Here is a 19519-nt window from a genome sequence, read left to right as displayed (position 1 = left end):
GCTCATGGACTCTTGCCAATATGAAAAATTAATTTATCAGTTCTTACATAAGTTCTTACATAAATTATGTTGTTTTCTTTACCATATGGACAAATGATTATAAAATATATTTTATTTTTTAAATAAGCAAAAAATTATGGAAAAAAACTTTGGGTGGGGGGCTGGCATGTTGAGGCTATGGCTGAATATGGCCACTAAACTGGAGGCTCTGTTTAGGAATTTACGTTCCACAGTGAAATACAGCTTTTTCTTGGCCATCTAGAGCAGGATTTTATCCTAAGAAAAAGTGGACATTCTGCTGGATCATTGGGATACCTATATTTTATACTACAGGACTATCCAAGCTGGACCACTGAAGACTTTGACGGCTCTGAGTGGGAAGGTTCTCTGCATCCCCCGCAGGAAAGTGAGTTAAAGAGAGAATGATTACAATTCTCTTACTAACAACAAAAATGTAACTATTGCATATTACAATGGGGGAGTTTTGTGCAGCCTTGTATACTTTATTTGACTTTTATCACAAGATAATCAAGAGAATAGATAACCGTACGGAGATGGTAGACCATGTGGCTATTGAGAGTGGTGCCAGGCATTTTGCTTGGCCGGGCTGTGCTGCTATGTTACAGAGGAGCAGCTGAGTACAAAGCAATCCCTTTCGCTCCTGTTGGAGACTTCTCAGACCTGTAAAGAATCCAGAGGGGGAGAGAGCGGTGCTCAAGCCTTAGTTCTGCCCAAGAGAAGATTGCTAGCACATTCCTGGTACACTAAAGATTATTACCCTTACAGCTCTTATTAGTGCAACATCCTAGTAACTTCTTCTCAGATCCTGGTACTTACAAAGGGACCTATGTCTTACCTTCAGCCACTCACTGGGTCAGCACGGCCAGCTTCCCTGAGCGAGATATGGACTTTCCCTTAGAGCACTTTCTTCAGAATATAGGAATCCGTGCATTAACATGATCATAGAGACAGGCATATACATTTTGCTATTGCAGAATTACATACATTTGTTTCACTGAAGAAGTACTGTAGGCTAAATGCGTTTGGCAGAAAAAGAGTGGGATAATTGTTTTAGTCTTGGAGGACTTAACTTAAAGGGACACTCAAGTCAAAATAAAACTTTCATGGTTTAGAGTAGGCAATTTTAACCAACTTTCCAATTTACTTTTATTAAAAAAAAAAATGTGCACAGTTGTTTTTTATTTATACTTTTTGAGTCACCAGTTCCTACTAAGCATGTGCAAGAATTCACAGAACATATACGTATATGCATTTGTGATTGGCTAATGGCTGTCACATGATACAGGAGGAGTGAAAACGGAAATAACTTTGAAATTTGTCCCATAAAAAAGACTGCTCATTTGAAGTTCAGACTAAGTGCTATTGCATTTTCTTTTCATGCATTTGTTCATTATGCAAACCTACAGTGTTACTGGTCCTTTAAGACTGTTCGGCCATTTTTATGCTGGGCATTTATGTTTATTTTTTCTGCTCAGCTTGCTAATGTCGAATGTTATATCCTTTTTAAGATCGTGTGATTTTATTTTGCTTTAAAAGGAGAGATGCAGAGGTTTGTTTGTAGGTGTTATAGTCTGTTATGCATAATATATGTCCTGAGACCGCTTATATTACAGTTATGCTATGTTCAATGCTATATTATGTTTCCAGGTCCATTTTCATTGCCATAGTCCAACTCCTTTAGGGGAATTAACGTCCTCTAATTTAGTAGTTTGTTCTTAAGCACCTTAAATGTCTCTCTGCTGGATTCTTTTCTATTCACCATGTTTTCCTAATAAGGGTATTGCTCTGTTTTATGAAGATATTACAATATATATGAGCTAAGCTTGCTTTGATTGTTTGTTATATATGTGTGTGTATTCTCATTATAAGTAGTCACATATTTTATAGATTTCTATTTTAGCTATAATATTTCAGCCCTTAGAGAAGAGAGATTATATTTTGTTCATACATTTATATATTTGCCCTATTATGGTGCAAGTTATTTGGCCCAGTTTATGGGTAACACTTCATTGCGAAACTGTGAGTTTTAACATTTTTTGCAGACAAAGCCAGGGCTTGCTTAAAATACTTTTATCACACTTTTAAAAGCCACCTTGACAATAAGTATGGCTTCTGCCTTGTGGCCAGGGCAGCAGGGCATCTTTAACATGAAGTCACAGATTGTAAGCTTTAAGCCACTAAGCGCAGAGCTTTCCAAACTGTGTGTTGTGAGACATAGTGTGTCCCAGCTTCAGCACAAATTTTTTTTTTTAAATTTAATTTTTTTTTTGGTTTCCAACTTTCTGCTGCCTGCTATGCATATCACATGGTTGACACGTGATTGATACCTAGTGGGTCACATCATCTTAAACTATTCCCACTGGCGGCACATTGGCTCCTGACTGCACATGCAGTCTCCTTAATCGGCTCATGACTGCATGTGTAGTCAGTGAGTGGGACAGCAGTGTGTTTGCAGCGTGGGCAGTAGTCAGTCGGACTCGCAGAGGGCGGCAGTTTAAACGCGGAGCTGAAGTCAGAAGTCAATGTGGTTTGTTTTTTTTGCAGCTAGCTTCCAGTAGTGCATTGCTGCTCCTGCTCTTGATATATGGATAGGAAGTGAAAGCTTAAAAATGCTTGATGATAAAATGCGAGTGTCTTTAATATTCCACCAAATATTCAGAAACTGTGTTCATCCCATCAACCTCATACATCCCATTAAAATAGTAGGTAGCTATTGGTGATGTTAAACTTTTTTTTTTTTTTTTTATTCTTGCACATACTTACTGTTACTTGTAAATACATTTCGTTATTATATTATTTATGTATGTGTCCGTATCTCTTAAAACAAGTTAGTTTAACCTCCTGTTTGCTGGTACGACTGAATTACTGTGTCACGATATGATGTTGGTCTAAAAAGTGTGTCACCAACATGAAAAGTTTGGAAAGCACTGCACTAAGGGATGGATATTTTCAATGAACGATAAATTTGATAGGTCATGTCTGGGCAGCGTCCATGATAGGACGCAATATCAGTAGCTCCGGGTGAGATATGGACAATCTGCCAATTTTGAACAGATTTATGCTGCATCTCTGGAAAACTAGGACATCTACATGTGTATCACACTATGCTGAACCGATTGATACTAGATTTGTAGACCCTATGACCCTGAAGTGCTGAACCGGACCGTCAAGGCCTTAGGTGGCGGCCTCAATACAAGGCCTCAGCACCCCCCCTGGTTATCCGGGTTAAGCAGTCACAGTTGGACTGCCAGATGATAATCCTCCCTTTATAATCTACACCAACTGGAGCAATACAGTGCCGTACTTGTATTAAGGGAAATAGAAAAGGGAAGATCGAACAATGTTCAAGCTACACACACACACACACACTCTCAACAGAACAGATGGAGCTCAATGCTAATTCGCTACTCAAGGAAGTGATCCACTTACTTGATGACCATTATGAGCGCATATTACAAGCATGGTCCGTCGAATGGGACAGTCTGCATGCGCTGGCAGCACAAGCTGGACACCGGCGTTCCATGGCTTGGGTAGTGCTCGGAGAGGTGCAGGAAGATGCTGGGACCCAAGTAAGCACCTCAGATCTAACTGAGCCCTCCCCCCAAATGCTGGCCCCTCCCGAGACAACGCTGAACCGCCATGCGGGTGATCCGGAAAGTGCCTCTCTTGCAGCAAACATATATTCTGACCAGATGCTTGGACTGAGAGAGGTGCCATTGAGCTCCTCCGTGAAGCGTCCGATCGCTGGAGAGCTGGTGAGCAAAATACTGTCTGATGAACTGGGCATCTTTCCAGAGCTAGAGGTGACCCCCCCCCCCCACATGCAGGGCTTTGGAGACAAACTGAAGCTGTTCTCTGAGCCACCAGAGTACCTTCGGCTGGAGGTAACAGTATGTGAGAGGAAGCAGCTCTGGACAAGGTTCGCTCAGTGGGTGGTGGAGGTTGTTGGGGGCACCCTTGCTAACACCCTGACTTTAAGACACAAACAGGGGATCGGATGAAAGATTTATGTATGAACCGCATATGGCCCTTTGTTTGGAGTCTTTTCACATTTAGTAAGAACAATGTACTTTTACGTTATTTTTAATATTCTGTTTAAGTGTTTTATGGTTTCCTCCGAAATGCCTTGGATCAGCAGCTAAGGGGATTTACATTAAAATGCACCCGTATGTTTAATCTAATTTTAGCTATTGATACTTAACCTCTCGTAGCCTACGTATGCAGATTCAAAGCTACCATGTCTAGTTATGTTTCTCACCTTCCACTGTACTTATTTGGGGTCAGATTCGCTAACTCAACTACTGTAGTAGCAATTTTCACACAATATGGAATACACACCTCTAACATTACTTAAGCCCTTCTTATTTAATAAGGCCCTCTTTTTAGCCTCTAGAAGATTCATAAGTACATTTTCCACTCTCCATACGTCCCAACTTATACATTGAGCCAAACGGCTCCAAATCTAGCTATATACTGTTTATTGACATTATAGATCTTTGTTATGTCCACTTTGGCCTATCTAAGTACCTAGAGCTACATTCCTATAACTTTTAATTGGCCTCCTGAACTAATGCCTTTTATATATTTCAAGTCAGTCTCTCTACCCATCAGACATATTAATATAAAATTATTGTCCATACACAGCTGGATGGGTACTATGTAGGCAACCTTCCCCTACAGTGTATTCATAGGCCAGGCAAGAAATAGCAGCAGGCCTTTATCTATTGTAGTTAGCCTTTCTGGAACAATGTTTTGCGCGGTCTAGAAGAGACAATATGTTTATGTTCTTACACTATCAGAGACGGAATCCTCAGCATTTAGCGATCAGTGACCCAGTATCATATGTTCACCCTTAACTTGTCTGAGTTAGTTTTATATGTGAGTCTAGTGGTGTCACGAGGTTGCCCGCACCCTTTTGATACAAAACTGCGCCAAAGGGTAATACAGAGCTAACGCTCCTATTATTCCTTTTACATCAATTCCCCTCTGTATATTTTAAGCATTGGTACTTCACTACCCATGCAATAAGACATACATAGTTAAATACTAGGGACTTTACATTATACAATGCTAGTTATCTAGTGATTTACGTGCTCCATAGATTCTATGTTTATATAACTTCACTCTATGTTCTAATGTTCTGTTGAAGTGTCCTGTATAGAATACTGTTAGCTCTGCAAGTTATAGTACTTTTTTTTTACTAAAATGAGAATCTTGTTTTGTCATCATGGCCCAAGAGATTTACTAGTCCCCCTCCTACATGTCACACGAAAATATATAGGCCCAAGAGTGGCCTTCTCTCCAATGGGGAAATTCTACAAGGTAAAAAAACGAGGTTTAATTTAGGTTTGTTTTGTGCACATTACAGACATTGTCATCTGTCCCAGAATAGTGGACAATATTTTGCATTGAATGTTATTGTCTGTTATGTCTTTATCATATTTTTTTTCCTATGATTGTCTGTAATCTCTCTCTTAAAACATCAATATAGACATATTTAAAAAATAAATAAAAAAATGATAGGTCATAAAACATGTTGCTGGCTCATATCACTAAACATGTCTTAATTATTAGGACAGATGTTAATATAGATCTACTAATTATTCCATATTACTTGGTTATACCTTAAAAATTGATTAGTATAGTGATAAATCTAACTTTACACAATATAATCTACAATTTCTGTTAATAGTTAACTTAGAGTTCTGTTACTCTGAGTGAGTAATATGTTTAAATATGTTTGGTGTATATTGACACATACTATAGTCTATATCTATTGCTATATCTGCACTGTTTATTTATATACAATTATATGTAAACAGATTGTCGTATTGTTTCCAGTCTGTAAAGTAACAGGTACAAATCAGAGGTAATTGTTTGTCTGTTATACTTCATTTTAAATCTATCTATCTATCTATCTATCTATCTATCTATCTATCGTGTGTGTATAATTGAAGGTTTATAGCCAAGGTTACATTTGTCTAAACAGATACAGTATATTATTTAAACTTGAACTACAGTTTGTAGGTTTGTTTTGATTCAAGTCTGTCAGCGGCAGAACTACCATTGGTGCAATGGCACCAGGGCCCAAGAGCTGGCGGGGGCCAATAACAGCCAGTCTATACATAGGTGTGTGCAGAATGTGTGCAATCTTAATGCACAGAATCCTTTTATTAGTGAAAGTAGCAGCTCTATATCTATCCTCAAAATACATTCTACTCTGTTTAATGAATGTATTACTTTTTACTAAGTTACCTTTGGGGGGGGCTTTAAAAAAAATCTATATATATACAGAATAGATGGTTAATAGCCTAGGTTATTTTTGCCTAATGCAGATAATCTCTCTTGGTTTGAGCTTTTCTCTTGAATTTTTGTTTGCAGACAACTATATTCAAATAAATTGTCATTTGTTTTGACATTTAATTTCAAGTTTAAAGTAAAAAGTTTTCACTTGTGCGGTAACTAAATGTGCGTAAAAAGCCAGTTAGAATATCGCAAACACATTAACTTATTCCCCCATAGAAATTAATTAAGCAAAATAAATGGAATTTTTTTTTTACGCCCTACTTGCACGCAAACCTGATCATATATTGTAAAAGGGGGCTAACCGGCATGAAAATATTAACTTTTTTTTTCACATTCCAGTTTTCTTCACATAGAAGAATATGCTCTATTTATTCCTAAATACATATTTCTACATATATCTGATGATATTTTAGTACAATAAAAAAAAATATATATATATTTATATTTATATTTTTTTTTACATAGAACATATTCTGCTTTGCACAGAAAATTGGAATGTGAAATATTTACTGTAAATAACCAGTATAACACTGAATGATGCATAAATATGTTGTTTTCATCTACTTGACTGCAAAGGACTCAAATGCACATATACATCTTTAGACAAGTATATATGTATCTCTATGTCCTTTGCCTGCCTTTTTTTCCCTAACACCTGAGAATTTATATCTTTGAGACATTATAACTTTTTTTTTGTGCAATATTTTATTTGAATAATTTTTACTAAATAGCATTATTGTTTTGAGAAACCGTTAACATGAAGTATAAGGACGCTCTATCCTGGCGTGTCTTAACTTAAATTCCGCTCAACCAATCTCGTTTACTTTCAACTTGTAATAGGAGCGCTACATCCGACGCCTGCAAACAGCCGCCATAAACCCCTTTTCACTCATGCGTAACTGTTAGCACACCAATCCTAATCTGGCCCATAGTTAGCTACAAATCAGCAACGCACTATTGGGAGCTAGATGAACAATTCTGGTGAGGCAATCACCAACTAGCTCCCAGTAGTGCATTGCTGCTCCTGAGCCTACCTAGGTATTCTTTTCAACAAAGGATACAAAAAGAGCAAAGCAAATGTAATACAAGTACATTGAAAAGGTCATTAAAACTGCATCTTCTATGAATCAGTCAACTTTATTACTTTGTTTAAAAAAAAAAAAAAACTTTCACAAGTCTTTGCTGCTTTCAGTGTTTGTGCTACTTGCTCTCACTATTCAATATCACTTAATAATTTAAACTCAGTCCTATGACCCTATTACACTAATGCCTATTCTCATTCCTTACACTACATAATAATTGTACTCGCAGTTTGGAAGCTACAAAGCTAAACGTATTGAAAAGGCCACCTTCTGCATTTACAGTTTATATTCCCAAGTCATTCATTAAAAACTCAGCTGAACTATCGCTGCAATCACCTTATTGGCTTTTATTGTGCTTTGCTTTGTGTATCCAATGTTTGCTTGAAGCAGGGGACTGTCAGAAGAGGCTTAGATACAAGGTAATCACAGAGGTTAAAAGTATATTAATATAACTGTGTTAGTTATGCAAAACTGGAGAATGGGTAACAAAGGGATTATCTATCTTTTAAAACTATAAACATGTTTGAGTTGACTGTCCCTTTAAGTATACATTTAATTACAGTTGTACAAGCACTATAATTGTTTAGATATAATCTTGCAATAAATTAACCCGTTTCCAATGCATATCGCTATTTGTATAACAGCTAATGCTATATTGACCGCCAGATACTTTGCACTAACTTCCATGGTTAAAGCAACAGTAAACACCTTGAGATTTTAATATACAATTTCTAGTTGTACAGCAACTTTGCAATCTACTTATATTATTTATTTTGCTACCTTTTCATGTAATTTACCTCTAAAGATTATAGATTCACCTTGCTGACTTCTCAGTGCTAACCTTGGTACTAATCTTTCTATAATTGTCTTTAAAGGGATAGTAAAGTCCAAATTAAACTTTCATGATTCAGATCAACTTTCTAATTTACTTTTATCATCAAATTTTCTCCAACATTGGTGTGTCCGGTCCACGGCGTCATCCATTACTTGTGGGAATATTCTCTTCCCCAACAGGAAATGGCAAAGAGCACAGCAAAAGCTGTCCATATAGCCCCTCCTCAGACTCCGCCCCCCAGTCATTCTCTTTGCCGCTCTGAACAAGTAGCATCTCCACGGAGATGGTGAAGAGTATGTGGAAGCGTCGTCTCTTTCCAAGGCAAAGGCTCATACAGACATTGTTCTAGAATTTCTCAGATCTCACGGGTGGAAGGTGAACGTAGAAAAGAGTTCCCTGTCTCCGTCGACAAGAGTTCCCTTTTTGGGAACAATAATAGATTCTTTAGAAATGAAGATCTTCTTGACAGAAGTCAGAAAGTCAAAGCTTCTAAACGCTTGTCAAGTTCTTCACTCTATTCTGCAGCCTTCCATAGCTCAGTGCATGGAAGTAGTAGGGTTGATGGTTGCAGCAATGGACATAGTTCCTTTTGCTCGAATTCATCTAAGACCATTACAACTGTGCATGCTCAAGCAGTGGAATGGGGACTATACAGACTTGTCTCCAAAGATTCAAGTAGACCAGATGACCAGAGACTCACTCCATTGGTGGATGTCCCAGGATCACCTGTCTCAGGGAATGAGTTTCCGCAGACCAGAGTGGGTCATTGTCACGACCGACGCCAGTCTATTAGGCTGGGGCGTGGTCTGGGATTCCCTGAAAGCTCAGGGTTTATGGTCTCGGGAAGAGTCTCTTCTCCCGATCAACATCCTGGAACTGAGAGCGATATTCAATGCTCTCCGGGCTTGGCCTCAACTAGCGAAGGCCGGATTCATAAGATTCCATTCAGACAACATGACGACTGTAGCTTACATAAACCATCAGGGGGGAACAAGGAGTTCCTTGGCAATGAAATCATCAAATGGGCGGAGGATCACTCCTGCCACCTATCTGCAATCCACATCCCAGGAGTAGACAACTGGGAGGCGGATTATCTGAGTCGTCAAACTTTCCATCCGGGGGAGTGGAAGCTCCACCCGGAGGTGTTTGCCCAGTTGACTCAATTATGGGGCATTCCAGACATGGATCTGATGGCGTCCCGTCAGAACTTCAAGGTTCCTTGCTACGGGTCCAGATCCAGGGTTCCCAAGGCGACTCTAGTGGATGCATTAGTGGCGCCTTGGTCGTTCAACCTAGCTTATGCGTTTCCATCGTTCCCTCTCCTTCCCAGGCTTGTAGCCAGGATCAAACAGGAGAAGGCCTCGGTGATTCTGATAGCTCCTGCGTGGCCGCGCAGGACTTGGTATGCAGACCTGGTGAATATGTCATCGGCTCCACCATGGAAGCTACCTTTGAGACAGGATCTTCTAGTACAAGGTCCATTCGAACATCCAAATCTAGTTTCTATGCAGCTGACTGCTTGGAAATTGAACGTTTGATTTTATCCAAGCGTGGGTTTTCAGATTCAGTGATAGATACTATGGTCCAAGCCAGAAAACCTGTGACTAGAAAGATTTACCATAAAATATGGAAGAGATATATCTGTTGGTGTGAATCCAAGGGATTCTCCTGGAGTAAGATTAAAATTCCTAAGATCCTCTCCTTTCTCCAAGAAGGTTTGGATAAGGGATTGTCGGCGAGTTCTCTAAAAGGACAGATTTCTGCTGTATCTGTCTTGTTACACAAACGACTGGCAGCTGTGCCAGATGTACAAGCTTTTGTACAGGCTTTGGTCAGAATCAAGCCTGTTTACAGACCCTTGACTCCTCCTTGGAGTCTAAATTTAGTTCTTCAAGGGGTTCCGTTTGAACCCTTACATTCCATAGATATCAAGTTACTATCTTGGAAAGTTCTGTTTTTGGTTGCTATTTCTTCTGCAAGAAGAGTTTCGGAATTATCTGCTTTGCAGTGTAATACACCCTATCTGGTGTTCCATTCAGATAAGGTCGTTTTGCGTACTAAGCCTGGTTTTCTTCCGAAGGATGTTTCCAACAGGAATATTAACCAGGAAATAGTTGTTCCTTCTCTGTGTCCGAATCCAGTTTCAAAGAAGGAACGTTTGTTACACAATTTAGATGTAGTTCGTGCTTTAAAGTTCTATTTAGAAGCAACTAAGGATTTTAGACAAACCTCATCTTTGTTTGTCGTTTACTCTGGTAAGAGGAGAGGACAAAAAGCTACGGCTACCTCTCTTTCTTTCTGGCTGAAAAGCATTATCCGATTGGCTTATGAGACTGCCGGATGGCAGCTTCCTGAACGAGTCACAGCTCACTCCACTAGAGCTGTGGCTTCCTCATGGGCCTTCAAGAACGAGGCTTCTGTTGATCAGATATGTAAGGCAGCGACTTGGTCTTCTTCGCACACTTTTGCCAAATTCTACAAATTTGATACTTTTGCTTCTTCGGAGGCTGTTTTTGGGAGAAAGGTTTTGCAAGCCGTGGTGCCTTCTGTTTAGGTAACCTGATTTGCTCCCTCCCTTCATCCGTGTCCTAAAGCTTTGGTATTGGTTCCCACAAGTAATGGATGACGCCGTGGACCGGACACACCAATGTTGGAGAAAACAGAATTTATGCTTACCTGATAAATTACTTTCTCCAACGGTGTGTACGGTCCACGGCCCGCCCTGGTTTTTTAATCAGGTTTGAAAAATTTCTTTCTCTATACACTACAGTCACCACGGCACCCTATAGTTTCTCCTTTTTTTCTCCTAACCGTCGGTCAAATGACTGGGGGGCGGAGCCTGAGCCTGAGGAGGGGCTATATGGGCAGCTTTTGCTGTGCTCTTTGCCATTTCCTGTTGGGGAAGAGAATATTCCCACAAGTAATGGATGACGCCGTGGACCGGACACACCAATGTTGGAGAAAGTAATTTATCAGGTAAGCATAAATTCTGTTTTCTTTGCTCTCTTGTTATTCTTAGTTGAAAGCTAAACCTAGGTAAGCTTATATGCTAATTTCTAAGCCCTTGAAGGCCGCCTCTCATCTGAATACATTTGACAGTTTTTCACAGCTAGAGGGTGTTTAGTTCATGTGTTTCATATAAATAACATTGTGCTCATGCAGAGTTATTTAAGAGTCAGCACTAAATTGCCTGAAATGCAAGTCTGTCAAAAGATCTGAAATAAGGAGGCAGTCAGCAGAAACTTAGATACAAAGTAAATACAGAGGTAACAAGTATATTAATATAACAGTGTTGACTGTGCAAAACTGGGGAATGGTAAATAAAGTGATTACCTATATATTCACAGAATTCCTGTACACAGCATCAATCATTTATCTCCTCAACACTTCTGCAGTTCAGTTTAATATTGTCATTAGTGTAATTGACCTATGACTGGAGTGTTTTGAAATATATAAATAAATAACTTTGATTTCCCATCATGTCTTCAAAGAAAACAAACAAGTAGATCAAGCTATTTATAAAGAACAATCGCTTTTTAGTAAGACGGCTGCGACCATTGAAACGCATTGAGCATATACATTTTGGAACGGTTTTTAATATCTGGAATAAACTTCTGTGACATTTGACTCCTGTGAATAAATTCCATTTAGTCGGTCATTCCAGGTTATATGATCTGCACTTTTGCCTGTTTACTCTCTATAAGGTTTACTACTACCAGTTACCGTGGGAGACACCAAAGACAAATCATTTGTTTCTGTGAAGATCATCTCCTGAGAAATGTGTGCCTGTACCTACCTTCATTCAATGACTACTTAGCTGAGGTTATCCAAAAGGACATCAATTTAATCCTTTTGTTGAGGGCCAAGAGGTATAGGGCAAACTGATGAAGGCCTGATGAAACGGATGAGTATTAATGCAGAGAAACGTGTTGCATTATTGAAGGGGAGCTTACTTATGCCCCCTCATACCTGCTGCTATTGTTTTTAAATAAAATACTTTTTTTAACCTGAGCAGTGTGGTAAAGTCATTTCTATACAGCAGTTTGGAATCTGTTCCTGTTACTTGCACAGCACTTTTTTATACTGGAAACATTCCACACTGTTCCTGACACCGGGAGAGGATGAGCTGATACGCCCTAATCTATCAGCTTGTATCTACTAGCACACTTGGGCGCTCTTGTAAAATGTGAGGACCCACTTTGTACACCTTACTTTTAATGTTGGACACAACTGATTGCTATGCAAATGAGGCACCCCTCTATCTGTTTGATATTCCAGAATTGTTGCACCTATCTTGGGAGGAGGAGTGCAGCCGAGCCTTAAGAACTTTCTTTGGAGTAATTCACAACACTAATTGTTGGAACTTTATTTATTTGTTAATGTTTGTAGTTCCTTCTGCCTAACACCACAATGCTTCAGTGATTATAGATATATGATTATTGTCTTGTAAGAGCACACCCCCTGCTTGTATTTTTGCATTTAATTTTAACATAATAAGTGTGCATATACCTGTTTGTAGGAAGAAAATTCTATACAGAAAAGATCAGTGTACTACAGAAACACGTACTAATAATTTAATGACATTGTGTAATATCATATACAGCTGTAATACAGCATAACTATTTAGTATAATTTATAATAACATATACTATTATCTATATTTGTACATTTGAGAAGTGCCAAATGGTATTTGTTACTCTAGTAAGATTAATTTGTTTGTAAAGAGAAAACTAATTTTAAAAGTTTGGCACAGTTCTAGATTTGCCAATAAGAGGATGCATATTGCACATTGCTCACAGATACCATTAGGAATATAGTGAGAGAGGTGATGAAAGTTCACAGATTTCATAACTGTACAGTCCAGTAGAACCTTGGGGTCAGCAAGGCTCAAAATTTAAAAAAACAAAACATTAATTAGAGTCATTGGAACAACAAATGATGTTGTTTGGCAACAGAAGGAAAATCACCAGATACGCACAGTAAAATATGGTGGTGAACTATTAATGCTATGTGACTGAGGGTATTTTGCTACTACTGGTCTAGAGGCTGTTTTGTTAAAGGGACATTAATTAAAGGTCAAGATTAAAAATTTAATGTTTCAGCGTTACAGTTTATAAGAGACTTTCCAGTTTACTTCCATTAACAATTTTGTTATATGCACATTTTCTAAAGCACCAGCTCCAACTGAGCATGTGCAAGAGCTCACGTTATACGTAAATAAATATGTGGTTGGCTGATGGCTGTCACATGATACTGGGGAAGGCAGCAAATTAAAGTACATTTTGAAAACTGTCAGAAAAAAAAACACTGCTAATTTAAAAATCAGAGTATGTTCTATTGCATTGTTTGTTTTTGTCAATTATGCATTTTTACTGTATTTGATGGTCCTTCATGATTCAGATAGTATGATATTAAAAATGTCAAATTTACACCTATTATCAAATTCACTTCATTTTTTTGTTCTCTTTTGTTGAAACTTAGCTTTATTCCATAAGAGCATACTGAGTCAGTCTCCAAAGTGGAGCACTATATTTATAACATTGTTGCAGACATTGCTGCCACACACTGCTCTACAAATTAAAGGGACACTGTACCCAAAAAATTTCTTTTGTGATTCAGATTGAGCATGACATTTTAAGCAACTTTCTAATTTACTCCTATTATCAAATTTTCTTCATTCTCTTGGTATCTTTATTTGAAATGCAAGAATTTAAGTTTAGATGCCGGCCCATTTTTGGTGAACAACCTGGGTTGTCTTTGATTGGTGGATACATTCATCCACCAATAAAAAAAGTGCTGTCCAGAGTACTGAAACCAAAAAAAAGCTTAGATGCCTTCTTTTTCAAATAATGATAGCAAGAGAACGAAGAAAAATTGATAATAGGAGTAAATTAGAAAGTTGCTTAAAATTGCATGCTCTTTCTGAATTACAAAAGAAAAAATTTGGGTTCAGTGTCCCTTTAAGTATACACTCCTGAGACTACCTAAATTATCATGAAAATATAATAACCCCTAAACATTCATCATGTTCAACATAATAATGAATGCAGAAGTAATTGAAAGCCTAAGGTCTGAAATGAAAAGGACAGCCCACAAGCACAATTCTAAGACAATGATCTTAAAATGTTCTGCACAGAGGATTGGTACATTACCTATCATAAAGTAAGGAGGCTTCACAGAACATTCATTAAAGGGTGTCAATAATTTTTGAATCTTATGTTTGTAAGAGTAAAAATCGTACAGCACAATAAAATGTATTTAGCTTGAGAAATTATTGTTAAATGGTAATGGCTCCACCTTATGTTGGAATTCAGAATCTCACTCATAATTTTTTTTATTTATTTAAACTTTTGCACAATTTAATGAAAAAGGTCTAATATTAAGTAGAATTATTCAGTGGACTATATTCATTTGCTATGTGGTTAAACAAAGAAACTAAATATTTTAAGCTGCCAATATCAATTTACATCACGTATTTTAGGACAACCACAAGTGAAAAATGAACAAGACGGTGAAGGTTATTTTTACTTCCTGTATCCAAAATACAAATTGTTGCTAAATAAGCTAAAGTGTCACATCAATATTAACAAAATACTAAATTCTGTTTAAACAGTTTTGGTTTCAAAAAAAAAAAAAAAAAACCCTATCCACTGATAAATATTTGTTTAATCAGCGATTTTTGTTTTAATAGTTTTTTAGTTTTATAGATGTTTACCTAAATATTTAATAAAAATAAATCAAATAACACCCACAACAACAAATAAATAGTGTGAAATAATGGACCCAAAAATGTGTGGTTAATTTTTTTCATCTAAAGTTGACAATTTATCAAAATGAATTAAAATCTATTTTGTATTTCCACAGCTGATTGTAGACAATTTCATATCATTTTAAATCTGTAAGTTCTGTACCTTCTGATCAAAATTTTTGATTTTGAACCTCTTGTTACTATTTGAACAGATCATGGGTAAATATCTCTTTTTTTTTTTATCTTGTGAAGAAGGTGCATAGGGTTTTAGTTGAGGATTTCCTAAAAAAGAACATTTTAAACCAGGAATCTCCTGTTTGTTATGCATGAGTGTGACAATTTTTGGAATTAACACAACCTTTTTTTTTTATCCCCTTCCTATCTTTTATCTCAAGTTATAGCAAAAAACCTGGGCATCAACTGACCATTGCTTTATTTAATATTCTACTATAAGAACACATTGGGTGCTTTTATCCTTTGATCTCACACTTCAGACCATAACTAATTTTTATTTGTGTTGCATTTTTGCAAATGGTTATTTAGCTTTTATCCAATATGTGTCAATAGCATTACAAAAGGTTAGTTTAAAAGTTTGTTTTTAAAAAGAAAAAAGCAGCAGAACACCCTTTCCCCAGATAATAAAGGAGTAAATTAGTAACGTGGAGTAACTTGTAGATTATGATTTAATAAATTTATATGAGCATTTGCTGTGCATTAAAGTGAAGGTAAACTTTGATGAATGAAAGCCGGGTTTTTAAAAATACTATTAAAAACAGGGGCACTTTCGGGAAAGTTGTTTAAAATTGAATGCTCTAGAGTTCCGGAGGAGGAGTTCAGGTGTATGGTCACGTGTCTCACCTGCTCTGTGTTACCTGCCTTCAAGCTGTTGGCGAGCTACTCGCGCCTAAACCCCCGGACCAAGGGAGGCTTGAAAAGCATATTTCTACCGCTGCTGGAACTTCCATAAGTGCCACAACAAAGCACTTGTTTAAAGGTGGTGGGCGCTTGAAAGAATAAATTATTATCAATTTGTTGCTATTCTAACTCTAATTGCCTTGGAAAAAGTATTAAGGGACAATAAGGCAGAACCTGTATGCCGAGCCTGATACATACAATATACACCTATATCGCACAGGTGTATTAAGCAGCAAACATCACCTCAACTGCAAAAGGTCCCCCTGCTATTACACTAAGAACGGCAGATAAGCTCCGTCTTACTAGTTAAGGAGCAGGAGATTTGAAGAAAGCTTACATCGCCAAAAAGATCTTTCTCAACTAAACTTTCCCGAGCCTTGACCGGTTACACTGGACGGCAGACTTACCAGGTTTGACGAGCTGAGACGGGAGAGGTGGACCCTGGCGTAGCTGCTGGCTCCGGCACTCGGAGACATCCTGGGAGAGCGAGAGGTGCTTACTGTCGCGGTCCGTGTTTGCGCTGCCCTATCCGGGTAACCCCCTCCCACTGGTGCTGCGCGAGGGGCTGGACCCGTGTAGGGCTGATGGCTGCTACAACATCTACAGCGATGCCCCCTTTTCCACTTGTGTTCACAAGGCTGCTGTAAAAGAAACCCTAAGCGGCAAGAGGCTCTGTTCTTGCTACCTGATTCCCCCTCCCACCGGTGCTGCGTGAGGGGCAGGTGCGGCAAGAATCGGAGGGCTGTTTTACCTGAGTGCACGGAGCCTATTTAGGGAAGTATTGGACGCTGTCTCTGCTGCTGGAACCCCCTCCCACTGGTGCTGCGTGAGGGGGGCAGACGTGCAGAGAAACTTAACAGTATACGCCCGACACTGGACACTTCAAGAGCCGGTAATGTACTTAGTCAGTAACAGATGTACTAGAAGGTGACTCTGACCAGGGCTTTTCTTGTTGTTCTGACTGAGGATGAAATATTGTTATACTGAGTCCCAACATAAGCACGCTTAGCTGGACTCTCTCCGGTGTAACCTCTTTGACAACCTAGGTACATAAGGGCAGCCTAATGGTTTATTTGTTTTTTTTCTCTCTCGGTTGCTGCAACTGGAAGGAGAAAAGAAGTGTGAAGGAATAAGATACCTGGACGCTGAATAACTAGCTAAGAATTGCAAATGGGCAAAGCTATAACTTGTTTTTTTTTTTGTTTTTTTTCCTCTGTCTAACAGGGATAATATATGTGCTATAAATGCTTGGTTAACTTTATCTTTAGTATTATAAGTTTACCTTCATCTATTAGAATGAGTAAATCTGGTTGCTGAAACTTATAGGAAAAGAAGTACTGATAGTAAAGGAAGTAGTACCCAAGGGGTTAAATAAAAATCATTGTATTCTCAAAGAGACAAATGAAATAATTGTAAATTTCTCTGTATAAGATATACTAATTGATTATAAACAGGAAGGCTATTGCTAGAGTGCTGAATTAACAATTCTCTGTTTTGTTGGATATATAAAGCCTTGAACAGATTAGATCTAAGTTATATTGAAGAGTAAAGTCACACACACTCTGCAACTTTTTATGTTATACATACTCAATTCAGAGAGACAGAAATGTAATATTAAAGATTACCTTAATTGTTATTCACTAGCCATCTCACTAAGCTTTATCAGGTTTATTATATTAATAAACTAAATCAAACATTGGTAAATAGAATTTAACTAATAATTTACTAGGTATACTCTCTTCTCTCCACATTTAAAGAGGGAGGGAGGAGAGAAGAGGGGGAAGGGAGAGGGGAAGGGAAAAGAAATAAAAAAAAAAGAGAGAAATTCTATCTTGGGGGAAAAATTATTTAATTTTCTATCTAAGGTCACTAAGTAATACGCCGCCATAATTTAAAGCACCATAAATCACACTTTTCTCCTCTTGCACATCCTCACTGACTACCCCCACAGCTCACAAGCAAATCCTCACTTACTCTCTTTCCCCCCCCCCCCTTTTTTTTTTTTTTTTTTTTTTTTTTTCCTCTTCACTCATACTACACTCGAACTCACTACCCCTCACTCACACGTGGGGGACTTTATCCCCCTCTTGTTCCTTTTTTTTTTTTCCCACATCACCACTATATGGACAAATTTTTACACACGCACATCAAGACCCCTTCACCTGCTATGGCGGCCAGGAACAGAGATAAGAAAAATAAAAACATGATAGAAACACAGGTGGATATTCATTCACTTTCTCCCAATCCTTCCTATAACAAGGAAGGCCTCGATACTCAATCTCTAGTAGCCAGCATTACTGAGGCTCTTGTCCCAAGATTTGACTCTCTCAAACTCGAGATCAAACAGGATATTTCATCCCTTACGAATGAAATCCGCCAATTTTCAAATAGACTCCAAGAAGCGGAGCAAAGAGTATCAGATCTGGAGGATATTAGTGCAATTCATAGCTCCAAATTAGAAGCTGCAGATATAATGTTATCAAAAATACAATCTAAAATAGAGGACCTGGAAAACCGTTCCAGGAGGAATAATTTGAGAATAATAGGGGTCCCAGAGGGGAAGCAATACGAAGACTCAGCAAAATTTATCTCTGAAACCTTAGTACAATTACTAGGAATACCTCCTTCTTACCCCCCAATAATAGTCGAGAGGGCTCATAGACTAGGACAACAGTTTGATGAGGTAAGAGGGAAGACTAGAACTAGACCAATCATAGCCAAACTATTAAACTTCCAAGATAAGATGATAATGTTTCAGTATTACCGGAAGAATCAACCTATTGCTTTAGGATCAAATAATATACTACTATTCCAGGATTTCTCCGCTGAAACAGCGGGGAAAAGAAAAGAGCTATCCCCCATTTGTACGAAACTCATTAAAGCAGGCTATAATGCCACTATAATCTACCCAGCGAAATTAAAGATTAGAATTAATGATGAAGTTCATTTCTTTGAATCTGCAAAAAAAGCAGAAAAATTTGTAGAAGAATTGGGGAAACATGACAATAGATGATTTGCTCAGTATATCTGTTGAATTTTTTTATTTAGAGGAACAGTAAGACTTAGGATACAAGGCCCAAGCTCCACCATGGGGCAATGCGGGACCCCCGAGGGAAATCCCGCAGCAGGAGGGTATAAAATTTTAGAAATCCTTTTTTCTTTTTTTTCTCTTCCTTGCTACGCTGGGGAACAGCAGATCCACTTTAAAACATGGATAGTGTTGGTTTTTTTTTTTTTTTTCTCTCTTTTTTCTTCCTCTCTCCCCACTCGTTGGCCCCCCCCCCCCCCGGGCTTATGTTTTGCTTGTTGATTATAGGGTGGCTGGGAAATGGGCAGAGTTGATAAATGTAAAATAACCTCCTGGAATATTGGAGGGCTCACCTCTCCCATCAAGCGGAAATCAATTTTAGCTCATTTACAAAAAATTGGCACCGACATAGCTATGTTACAAGAAACTCACTTAAATTTAGAGGAAGTATTAAAGTTGAAATCTTCCTGGGTAAAGGAAGTGTTTGCCTCCACAGCTACAAAAAGGAAAAGAGGTGTGGCAATCTTATTAGGGAAAAAAATTAACTTTGAAATTCTGCAGAGTGTCACAGATCCAGAAGGAAG

General features: G+C 38.2%; 1 long non-coding RNA gene across 1 annotated transcript; it reads left to right on the top strand.

Annotated features, from left to right (window-relative positions):
- Nucleotides 1-339: 339 nt before the first annotated feature.
- Nucleotides 340-12255, top strand: LOC128647954 (uncharacterized). The gene is made up of 2 exons (XR_008400469.1): nt 340-406; nt 11949-12255. It is a non-coding gene; the product is annotated as an uncharacterized LOC128647954 (long non-coding RNA).
- Nucleotides 12256-19519: the final 7264 nt, after the last annotated feature.

This window comes from Bombina bombina, chromosome 2 (genome assembly GCF_027579735.1).
Source record: "Bombina bombina isolate aBomBom1 chromosome 2, aBomBom1.pri, whole genome shotgun sequence".
NCBI classification, from domain to species: Eukaryota; Metazoa; Chordata; class Amphibia; order Anura; family Bombinatoridae; genus Bombina; species Bombina bombina.
This window is presented reverse-complemented; position numbering and strand designations above follow the sequence as displayed.